This window comes from Ascaphus truei, chromosome 8 (assembly GCF_040206685.1).
Source record: "Ascaphus truei isolate aAscTru1 chromosome 8, aAscTru1.hap1, whole genome shotgun sequence".
NCBI lineage: Eukaryota > Metazoa > Chordata > Amphibia > Anura > Ascaphidae > Ascaphus > Ascaphus truei.
In genome coordinates, this window is record NC_134490.1 from 11,111,744 (window position 1) to 11,122,336 (window position 10,593).

The 10,593-nt window shown below is 41.4% G+C and overlaps 1 long non-coding RNA gene across 1 annotated transcript; it reads left to right on the plus strand.

Annotated features, from left to right (window-relative positions):
- Window positions 1–1,642: 1,642 nt before the first annotated feature.
- Window positions 1,643–5,890, plus strand: LOC142500880 (uncharacterized). Its single transcript, XR_012803328.1, has 3 exons — window positions 1,643–1,991; window positions 2,187–2,405; window positions 5,687–5,890. It is a non-coding gene; the product is annotated as an uncharacterized LOC142500880 (long non-coding RNA).
- Window positions 5,891–10,593: the final 4,703 nt, after the last annotated feature.

Genomic DNA, 10,593 nt, shown 5'->3' on the forward strand with positions numbered 1-10,593 from the left:
TTACACATGCATAATACATAAAGCATTATGTAAGTATACCCCCAATATAATGCACATTCCACACCATTCCATTACAACATACCTAGCACTCTAACACTAAGGTATCATTTTGGATTGACTATAATTCATAAAAAGATGAACCATTGCTTCAGTTAGTTATTATTGCATTACACACCTAGAAGATATATATTGTAATATAGCACCATATTTATTAAAATGATTGATAGAGATAGCTGTTTATAGTTAATAAATTAGTTATACAGTCTGTTTAGCTTTAAATGCCTCGTGCCATGAAAAAAACGCAGTTGTTGTTGTTTTTTTTTTTCATTTTGAAATGTGCAATATAAAGACTACATAAGAAATTACCTGTGTAACACATAGCCAGGTAGACTTACAATAGACAATACTTATCCAGTATAGTAAAGAAATGCTACAATGTGTACGTTATATGCTCATTCAAAAATGTTTTCAGTACAAAATGTATTAACCAAAGAGAAGAACAAAGACTTGATACTCACGATCTTGGCATTGCTGTACTGGTGGGCTTGGTTTGCATGGGTCTGGTTTGCATGGGTCTGGGCATTGTTTCTGATGTCCCTTGGCTGCAGACATGGTTATCTCGGGTAGAGTTCAGTAGACTTTACTTCAGAAAAATGAAGAAAAGGATGTTCCAACTGTGTCTGGTCTGTCTCTGCTCACCTCTTTTATACACAAAGAAGTGAGTCACTTGGCACTGGAGAAATGTTGTTGCTCCTGGTGGAAAGACCCTAAATGTTGAGAAATTTTACAAGTATCATTTGCATTTAATTGTTATGTTGTTTATCTTAAAGGCAGGGCGTTCCTTATACAAGGAAGTCTTTGGTGCGATGCATGCCCTCTCTATATACATAATTTAGCTTGTGAACTGGGTGCAGCTATTAAAACCATCAAATAAATTATTATAATTAAATCATTGAGTAAGAACAGTTTTTCCATATTATAATGTATTCATTTTACAGTCACTGTATAATTTTGTAGAACTTGGCTGAAGTAATGGCTCATTGAGTAAAGAACAGATAGATTACCAGTGCTCAATTAATAGTCCCAATAACTTGAAAAAGGGTCCATTACTTTATCTTCTAAAGAGCCGGATTCCTCAGCTATTCAAGGCTCTGCCAGGGAACCTCCAAACATGCAAATAACGAAAAGAAGACAAGTACGATCTTCTTAGAAAAAGTAAACAGTATATTAGAACACAAGCCCCTAATTCTTACTTACAGGCTAAGTAATATGAGTGCAGCATCGGATGACAAGGAGTATCAATGAACACCATAGCAGCAGACACTGTAGCAGCACAGAAAACGTCCGTAAATCACACGAGTGTGAGTACCGGTATCTGGGGGGCACGTGATCCTGTCCAGTTGTCCCTCTGTGGAGATAACAAGGTAAGAAAGACTGGAAAAACGAATCGCTAAGTCCAAAAAATGCACCATCAGCTCACCAACTGCAAAGGCTTAAAAAAGTTTATTAAGACTACATAAAAAAGAAAAAAGGGACAAACAAAAAACTAATACATGCAACACCCAACACCATGGGGTGTTGCATGTATTAGTTTTTTGTTTGTCCCTTTTTTCTTTTTTATGTAGTCTTAATAAACTTTTTTAAGCCTTTGCAGTTGGTGAGCTGATGGTGCATTTTTTGGACTTAGCGATTCGTTTTTCCAGTCTTTCTTACCTTGTTGTTGCCTTCTGATTGGAGTGACGCGCTGAGGATCGGAGGACACGGTCTTTTGGTGTTTGGCGTTCTATTCTTTCCTCCTGTGCACCACGGATCTACCTGGAGGGGGAGCGTTGATCGGACGGACCGGAACTGCTGTGATGCATTTCCGGCACTCGTGAGCTCCACGCCGCCGTTGTGAGGAGGTGCAGCCGATTGCTGGGACCATCGCGTCCTTACTGCCAACAGGACAGGCTTACACAGACCCAGGAGTGCTACAAGAGGGAACGATCGAGGTACGCATACTGTCCCTCTATCACAGCATTTTCCCAGGTAGCGTTTTCCACTGGAACTCCTTGCTAGTCTGTTCACTGTCCACAGATTCCTTCTCCATCGTGTATCACACAACACCACCGTATTGAATTCTCCTCGCTGCTTACCTCAGCTGTCCTATATATTATCACATTGTTTTCTGGACTCTTCTGTTTTAGAGCTTACAGTAGCCTTGTCAAAAGGAACGTCCCTCTGTGGAGATGCCTCATCAGGGGTGGCCGGTTGGAATCCGCGTCTTTGGAGCACTGCAGCCGCTGGCGACAGCAGAGCTCCTGGCGCTCCGATCCCTTAGTATGCTTCCGGGTTCTCACGCCCAACACTGACGTCTTGCGTCTGACGTCCCCAGTGTCAATACTGGTTGCTTGACAGAACTTCTGGTAAGTCCTTGTCAGAGCCGCCTGAATGAATGTACAGCGCACCTAGCGAACCCTATGCGTTTCGCTCATTCCATAAGCTTCATCAGGGAAGAACAGTTTTTCCATATTATATTTTATTCATGTTACAATCACTGAATAATTTTGTAGCACGGAGCTGAAGTAATTGCTCAGTGAGTACAGACACTGACTCTGTAAACAATGACCCTGAGTTTGAGGACACTGGGTTTCGAGAAGGGGAACCTGGTTCAATTCCTGGAGTCAGATCCTTGTGACCTTGGGCAAGTTACTTTATCTCCCAGGCACCAAAAATATAGATTGTAAGCTCATCTGGGCAGAGACTGTGTCTGTATGTCCTGCTTAACATGCATTATACTGTAATTGTGTGTAAGGAAAGATCGTCCCCTTAGACGCATCAAAACAACTATTTTCTTACTCCATCATACAGCATTCAGTCCTTCCACTGCTGCCAGGGATTCTGTATAATGATATGCAAAGGAGCACTCACACTTTTAATTTCCTATACATCTTAACATAGAACTCCTATTGTGCTTAAAAATTGCAAAGAAAATGGTAGAACTATTATATATATATATATATATATATATATATATATATATATAAAAAGTAGCAAAATAAACATCAATAACTCCCAAAGCATTATCAAGATGACAATTGTGATTAATTATTAAAAAAATGTAAAACAATTGACAGCTTTCCTGAGATAGTTTAATCTTTACAGGTAAGAAATCTACCAAGATGACTTTCAAATACCAAATGAAAATAGAGACTTGATCACGTACACACGTGCATAGCGTGGCACACGCCCAGCACTCAAGCGATCTCTGAACATTGTTACAGGCGATTGGGGGGCGTGGTGGAGGCATGGCTATGACATCACGGAGCTGGTTTTCCGTGATTGGCTGAACTGCTCACGTGACGAAGCTGTCGCTTGGAAAGACAACATTTTTTGTCTTTTCAAAACGAGGTCGCTCCATCGCTCTCTGTCATGCGCACACACTTGGGGTGGCCTCTGAATCCTGCAATTTGTACTTGGTGTGTGCGCGCAAGCACCATTGCACACAGTATAAGCTCAGCCTATCTCAGATTGTAACACAAGTAGAATGCTTATTTGTTTCAGCTATAGTAACAATTTGTTGAATCAGAGTCCGCTTTCTGAAGCACATACAAATACAGGTGGTTCTCGGAATCAATCATAAAGTGTGCAGCATAGCTACAGACGTAGTACAACTCACTGTTTCTGGCGCCTCGGTTGACGATGCAAACGTCCTGGGCGCTTGAGACATTGTCTGCTGCATTTGCACTGCGGGGGGTCCATGCTTCCGTATCAGGCCCTCCACAGAGTTAATCCAACGGTTTCACTTCCTCCACGGTCACGTGACCACAGGTGGCCACAGCACCAAAGACAGTTAGTCTTGCTACATCTATAAGGTAGTTTACCATTGCTATAGTCTAAATCAGGGGTCCTCAACCCCAGTCCTCAAGACCCCCCAAAAGGTCAGGTTTTAATGATATCCCAGCTTTTGCACAGGTGGCTCAGATTGAACAACTGCTGAAGCAGGGGTATCCTGAAAACCTGACCTGTTGAGGGGTTAGCCGCTAAGGTAATGAAGTTGACTATAATGCATTTTTATTGCATGGCATTCATGCCGGGGGCCTCCGGTGCTGATATTAATGGGTATCGGCTCTGTAGACCCCCGGCATCAATCTGATGTAGAAAAAATGCATTTTTTTTTCTACGTCCTGTCTCGCTGCCTCCCAGTAGCTTCTTACCAGCCTCACGCCAACTTTTCCTGGCGTGAGGATTTTTGGAGAAACTCGCCATTCTAGAGCCGCGATAGGCTTCGATAACCTAATCACGGCTTCTAGAATTGCATGAGTTTCAGAACCTGCCGATAAGTGGCTTATCAGCGCTCACCCGGCGATTTTTTTATGACGGCTGAAACTTTTGGCGATTCATGCCTTTATAGCCCACTTATCGAGACTTACGGAATTGCAGTAGGCATTTTGGCCGATAAGTGCTCGGTAAGTGCCTTATCGAGGCTTATAGAATAGGCCCCAATGTGTTTTACCATCTATTGACCTGACAGATAAGCAATCAATACACGGAAGTATAAAAAACACCACAAATAAATTGGCGTGAAAGGAAAAGACACATTAGTAGAAATGGCTAGAGCCTAAAAAAATCTTTGAGCTGGAAATTGTCAGTGATTTTATCCTTGGGCAAAATGACAGCCATGGATTTATTCATTAAATTATGCATTACCCTCAATGGAAAGCATTTTGGCTGCACGGAAATAACTGTTGAGCAAAATTATTTAAACATTTGCTAGAACCATAACTCAAGATAAGATTAACTCTAATGACCCTATAAAGTTATTAGCATCATAAAAAGGAGTAATTTGCTACAGGTTGCAATGTTTACTATATTTGCAGTTACATGTTGGTGGAACATTTTCTAGAGGGCAGTGGAGACTCATATACTGTTTAAAGTAGTAACACAGAAGGGAGAGGGAGTTGGTGTGATACCTTTTATTAGACCAGCAAGTAGTTAATGTGTTACAAACTTTCTAACCTCTCAGGGTCCTCATCGGGTATGGCAGAAATTCAGAAACTGTTTAAAGGATGTCTGCCACAATTCCTCTATTATTGACCATGATAGTAAGACATAGTGACTTGGTGATCATTTATCATTCCTTCTCCATTTGAGTTAGTTTACACTACATATAAATAAATGACAGTGGAGGCATTTCCTGAGATACATCAATTTAACATGCCACAAAGTGTCTCAAGTCATTAAATCCTACTCTCTGTTTTCAAAGACTTTATTTAATACGGGTTACTAAACGCATCGGCTGTGACCTGCAATATTGTCAAGGGTCTTCTTTTTCATATAACAAGTTGGCAACCACCAGTTAGACACAATTAATTTCTCCACTTGGTAATAAGTGAATATGTTCGTTTTGGAGTTGCACTTGTTATGGTTTCAATCAGTGAGTAAGTAGCACTACTTTCTTTAAACAGCAAATGAAACATACATTTTCACAAATCTTCTATTAAAGCTGCAGCCGAAGCAATATCCTTCATGTTGTTTTTTTTTAAATAAATCAGTTCTGTACTATGAGAAAATACTTGTAGCATGTTTTTGTTTAAAAGACAACTCTGAATTACATTTTAATGTATTATAATGTAACAAGCATTTTTTGTTTCTATAGCAACTATTTGCAATCTCACATCCCCTTCCTCTTCTGCCCTCTCTCTAGGAGTGCACCAATTGTATCTAGTGCCTACCTGGTCCCATGATCTTCTCCACATAACTTTGAATCTTTGATCCTCTTCTGCTGCACTGACTTCATTTAGTAAATACCCGAGCCAAATCTTCGTCGATCGAACGCAGGAGAACGGATCAATCGGCAACTTAGCTAATTACTTATCATTGTGTGGATTGTATTGATGCACATATTAAAGGGGGGGGGGGAACGGCAGCTTGGACTGCTTCTTAATGGTTACCTTCTTAGCACATGAGGTTTAGAGTAAACAGACACTGAACTAGTGTAAAGCTGCGCTTATAGTGCTGGTGATGGCGACGCGACGTCGCGGGTAAACAAATGTATTGCCGCCGTCGCGTGTGCTTATAGTAGAAGTGAAGTAACGGAGCGATGGCTTGGTCGCGATCGCTGGAAGTCAAGTCAATTTGATTTTTCCAGCGACCGTGGCGTGACCTCACTGTTGCGTCGCTGTCGCCGACGATGGCGCTAAAAGCGCAGCCTAACTGCTAAATAAAACTCACATTTTGCTTATATTTTACTTTGGCATTTTAGAAAAGGAGACGGTAGTAACATGATCTCTTCCTTCATAAGTATCAGGATATATTTAATGTGTGCCTGTATCACACCATGGAATATGACATACAGTAACTGTCAAATATTACTTCCTGGTGTTTATTGAATTGTGGCCTTGGGGATAAAGTTAATCCCAAAACTATGTCTATAATGAGGAGAGGTATAAATTAGATGATGAACTGAATTTTATTTATTTATTTATTTATTTATAAAATATTTTACCTGGAAGTAATACATTGAGAGTTACCTCTCGTTTTCAAGTATGTCCTGGGCACAGAGTAAAACAAATAATACATGGTTACAAATACATAAATGAACAAGGTATACATTTATATACAAGACATTGCATGCACAGTTAAAGAAAATATATATTATGAGCGTATGAAACAGTTACAGACCAGATTAAAGTGTGAGACAGCCTTAGATTTGAAAGAACTTAAGCTGGTGGTGGGTATGAGAGTCTCTGGTAGGTTGTTCCAGTTTTGGGGTGCACGGAAGGAGAAGGAGGAACGTCCGGATACTTTGTTGAGTCTTGGGACCATGAATAGTCTTTTGGAGTCTGATCTCAGGTGATAGGTACTGCATGTGGTAGGGGTGAGGAGCTTGTTCAGGTAGCTGGGTAGCTTGCCCAGAAAGTATTTGAGGGTGAGACAGGAAAGGTGAACTTTGCGCCTAGACTCTAGTGATGACCAATCTAGTTCTTTGAGCATTTCGCAGTGATGTGTGTTGTAGTTGCATTGGAGAACAAAACGACAAATTGAATTGTAGAGGGTGTCAAGTTTGCTAAGGTGGGTTTGAGGAGCCGAGCCATATACTATGTCTCCATAGTCAATAATTGGCATTAGCATCTGCTGTGCAATACGCTTTCTGACCAGGAGACTTAGGGAGGATTTGTTCCTGTAAAGTACCCCTAGTTTGGCATAGGTCTTGGTTGTCAGGGTATCAATGTGCATCCCGAATGTTAAGTGGGAGTCAAACCATAAGCCCAGGTATTTAAAACTAGTGACAGGTGTTAGGGTGGTTTTAGCGTTGGTTCTAATCAGGAGCTCAGTCACTGGAAGCTTTACAAATTTAGTCTTGGTCCCAAATACCATTGTTACAGTCTTGTCAGTGTTTAAAAACAGTTTGTTTTGGGAAATCCAGTTTTCGAGTCTCAAAAAGTCAGACTGAAGTATGTGTTGAAGGTCAGAGAGGCTATGGCTGTGTGCATACAGGATTGTGTCATCTGCATACATGTGTATTGAGGCTTCCTTACAAGCTGTGGGAAGATCATTAATGAACACTGAGAAGAGTAGGGGCCCCAGAACAGAGCCTTGCGGGACACCACAGGTGATATCCAGGGGGTTGGAGTTAGAGCCTGAGATGGACACATGTTGGGATCTTCCTGATAGGTAGGACTGAAACCAGTTTAAAGCATGTTTCCCTATTCCAGAGCTCTGGAGTTTGTTAAGCAGGATAGCATGATCAACTGTGTCAAAAGCCTTTGCAAAATCTAGGAATACTGCACCAGTGAGTTGTCCCCGTTCCATTCCACACTGGATTTCATTGCAAACTTTTAGCAGGGTAGTTACGGTGGAGTGTTTGGGACGAAACCCAGACTGGAATTGGCTAGGGAAATTTGTCTTGGTGTAGAACTCGCTTAATTGGTAGTGGACACATTTTTCCATAACTTTGGATAGAATTGGGAGAAGTGAGATTGGCCTGTAGTTTGAGACAGTGTTTTTGTCCCCACTTTTGAAGATTGGGACAACTCTGGCAGTTTTCCAGGTCTTAGGGATATGGCCTGCAGACAGGATAGAGTTGACTATGGACGCAATTGGTTTGGCAATGGCTGGGGCACCAAGTCGTAGGAACCTAGATTGTAGTAAGTCGGGTCCACATTGGCTGCTTAGTTTTAGTTTGAGGAGCGCTTGTGTAATCTCCTCTTCAGATACTGGGCTAAATTGAAAATTGTGGGCAGTGTTGGGAGGGGGTGGGACTATAGGGGTACTCCCAGGATGAGATTCAGGTTTGGGGTTTGTGCTGCGTTTCGCTAATAAGTTAGTGGCACACCCCACAAAGTAATCATTGAATGCATTTGCAATGTCAGTGGGGTTTGTCAGAGTAATATCCCCCTTAGTGATATTACTTGGTTGTTGATGGTTAGGAGGCTGGAATATATTGTTGATAACCTTCCAGAAATTAGCTGGGTTTGATGTATTCTGGAGGAGATTGTCAGAGTAATATTGTGCTTTTGCATGCCTTGTTTGCCTTGTGCACACGTTCCGCAGGCATCTGTAGTGATTGAGATCCTTGGTAGTGCCAGTTACTTTGTAGCTTTTCCACAAGGCATCCCTGAACTGGTAGAGTGCTATAAGGTCAGGTGTAACCCATGGAAGGTGGGCCCCCCGTACCCTTATTTTGCGTAGTGGAGCATGGGTATCGCAGAGTTTTAAGAACTCGGATTGGAAATAGTCGAGCGCAGAATCAGGGTCGGGAATTAAATCGATTCTGTGCCATGGGCAGTTGGTAAGGTCATCCAGAAACTGTTGTGGGTTAAAGTTTTTAAATGTTCTAGTGAGGAGAACTTTGGGGCTTGAATGGGGCGGAATGTAGATAGGCATTGTCCATGGGATGAAACCAGATGTAAATATGATAGACCTACATTTCAACTGTGCTTTCTATATAATTTAAAATGTATGACGTGTAAGGAATTCCTAACATACCTTATCAATGTCTCTATTGTTATCGTAGTTTTAATTCCATAATACTGTAAGTAGGGATAACACAGAGTTCATTTGCTGCTTTTAGACTAATTCAATGTGCACTTAACTATGAGTATGACTGTCATTAAGCTTTATTTTTTGAAGACTCAAAAAGTAAGTATTTGCGCCGCTATCGCCGGTGTATGTATGTATATATATATGTGCGTGTATGTGTGTGTATGTGTGTGTGTATGTATGTGTGTGCACAATGTTAATAAATATTTTATTCTTTTACCAACGTGTCTTTTTTTTAATTTTAAAACTATATATAAATTACACATATACACACATACATACACACATACACACATACATACAGATACACATACATGCACACACACATACACACACACATACACAACCTGTCGCTCCCGGCAGCACGGACCACCATACACACAAAAAGTGTGCGTCACGTGCACACGCGTTCGCACAGGCGCGCGCGCCCGCATGCCCGCACCTACAATAGAATGTGCCTTATGGTGCTTATGTAGCTTCCGGGGACCCCACGGTTTCCGGGGATAACCAGAGGGCTTAAACTTTAATGTATAGCCTGGTTACCCCCTTCCGTCACAGACACAATGCAAAGTTTATTCATTAAACTGTGATAATGCCGGTACTATTGCACGGAAAATCAGCACAATTTCAGCTTGATAAATAACTACCAGAACCAATGGGCATCGTTCAATACATCTGAACCAAAATGTCTCATATTACAGTACTAATGTACTGTATTTTGAATGATCTTAAGCAACTTGTGCCTATCATACCAAAGTTTTTGTAATGTACATTAAACTTCTATAGTATTCTTCTCTTTCCACATGGGAAGATTTCATTCTTTCCTATACTGTATATTTAATGGCACTTAGGGAAAAAATACTACCACAAAAATTGAGGCCCATGTCTACTAAACAAGTGCTATTCCATAGGACACATTGCAGCCAATTTAACTGGAATAACACCACAGCAAATATGGGGGTAGATCCTCAGAGTTATGGCAATTTTGATCTAGTAAAGTTATGTTTACGAACGGACGCTATTTTTCTTCTTTTAAACAGGGATCCTCAAAGCTATTGAGATGCAAAAATAACGTCCGTCGATCAAAGTAGTAGCGCTATTAACTGTTATTTTCGTGTCTCAGAGATGCGTTCTCTAATACACAGCACATGTCAAACTTGAACGCAGCGCTAGTAACAAACGTTTTTACGTGAGTTACCAAAAGCTAATGCAAATCTTGTTATAATATTGAGAAATATATCATTTTTACACTTATTAATTTTTTCACTTAATTATATGGGATGTTGCCAGGTCCTCCGTGCCCCCGTTGTCCCCCTTCTTATCCTCTATATGTGAGGATGTATGCTAGCAGGGCAATAGAGTCGTCGGCGGCTCCCTCCGCTTGGCGCCTCCCTCCGCTTGGCGCCTCCATGTTGTGCGTGCGCGCATGCGCAGAAGCGGCGATTGCAAGATAGGGGTCCTTGCTGGTAAGGCATGCGAAGGGCACCCTGTGGAGGCCATTACAGTTGCGCATGTGCAGTGTCCTATGCGCACGAGATCCCAATGTTAATCAGGCAGCAAGAGACTACA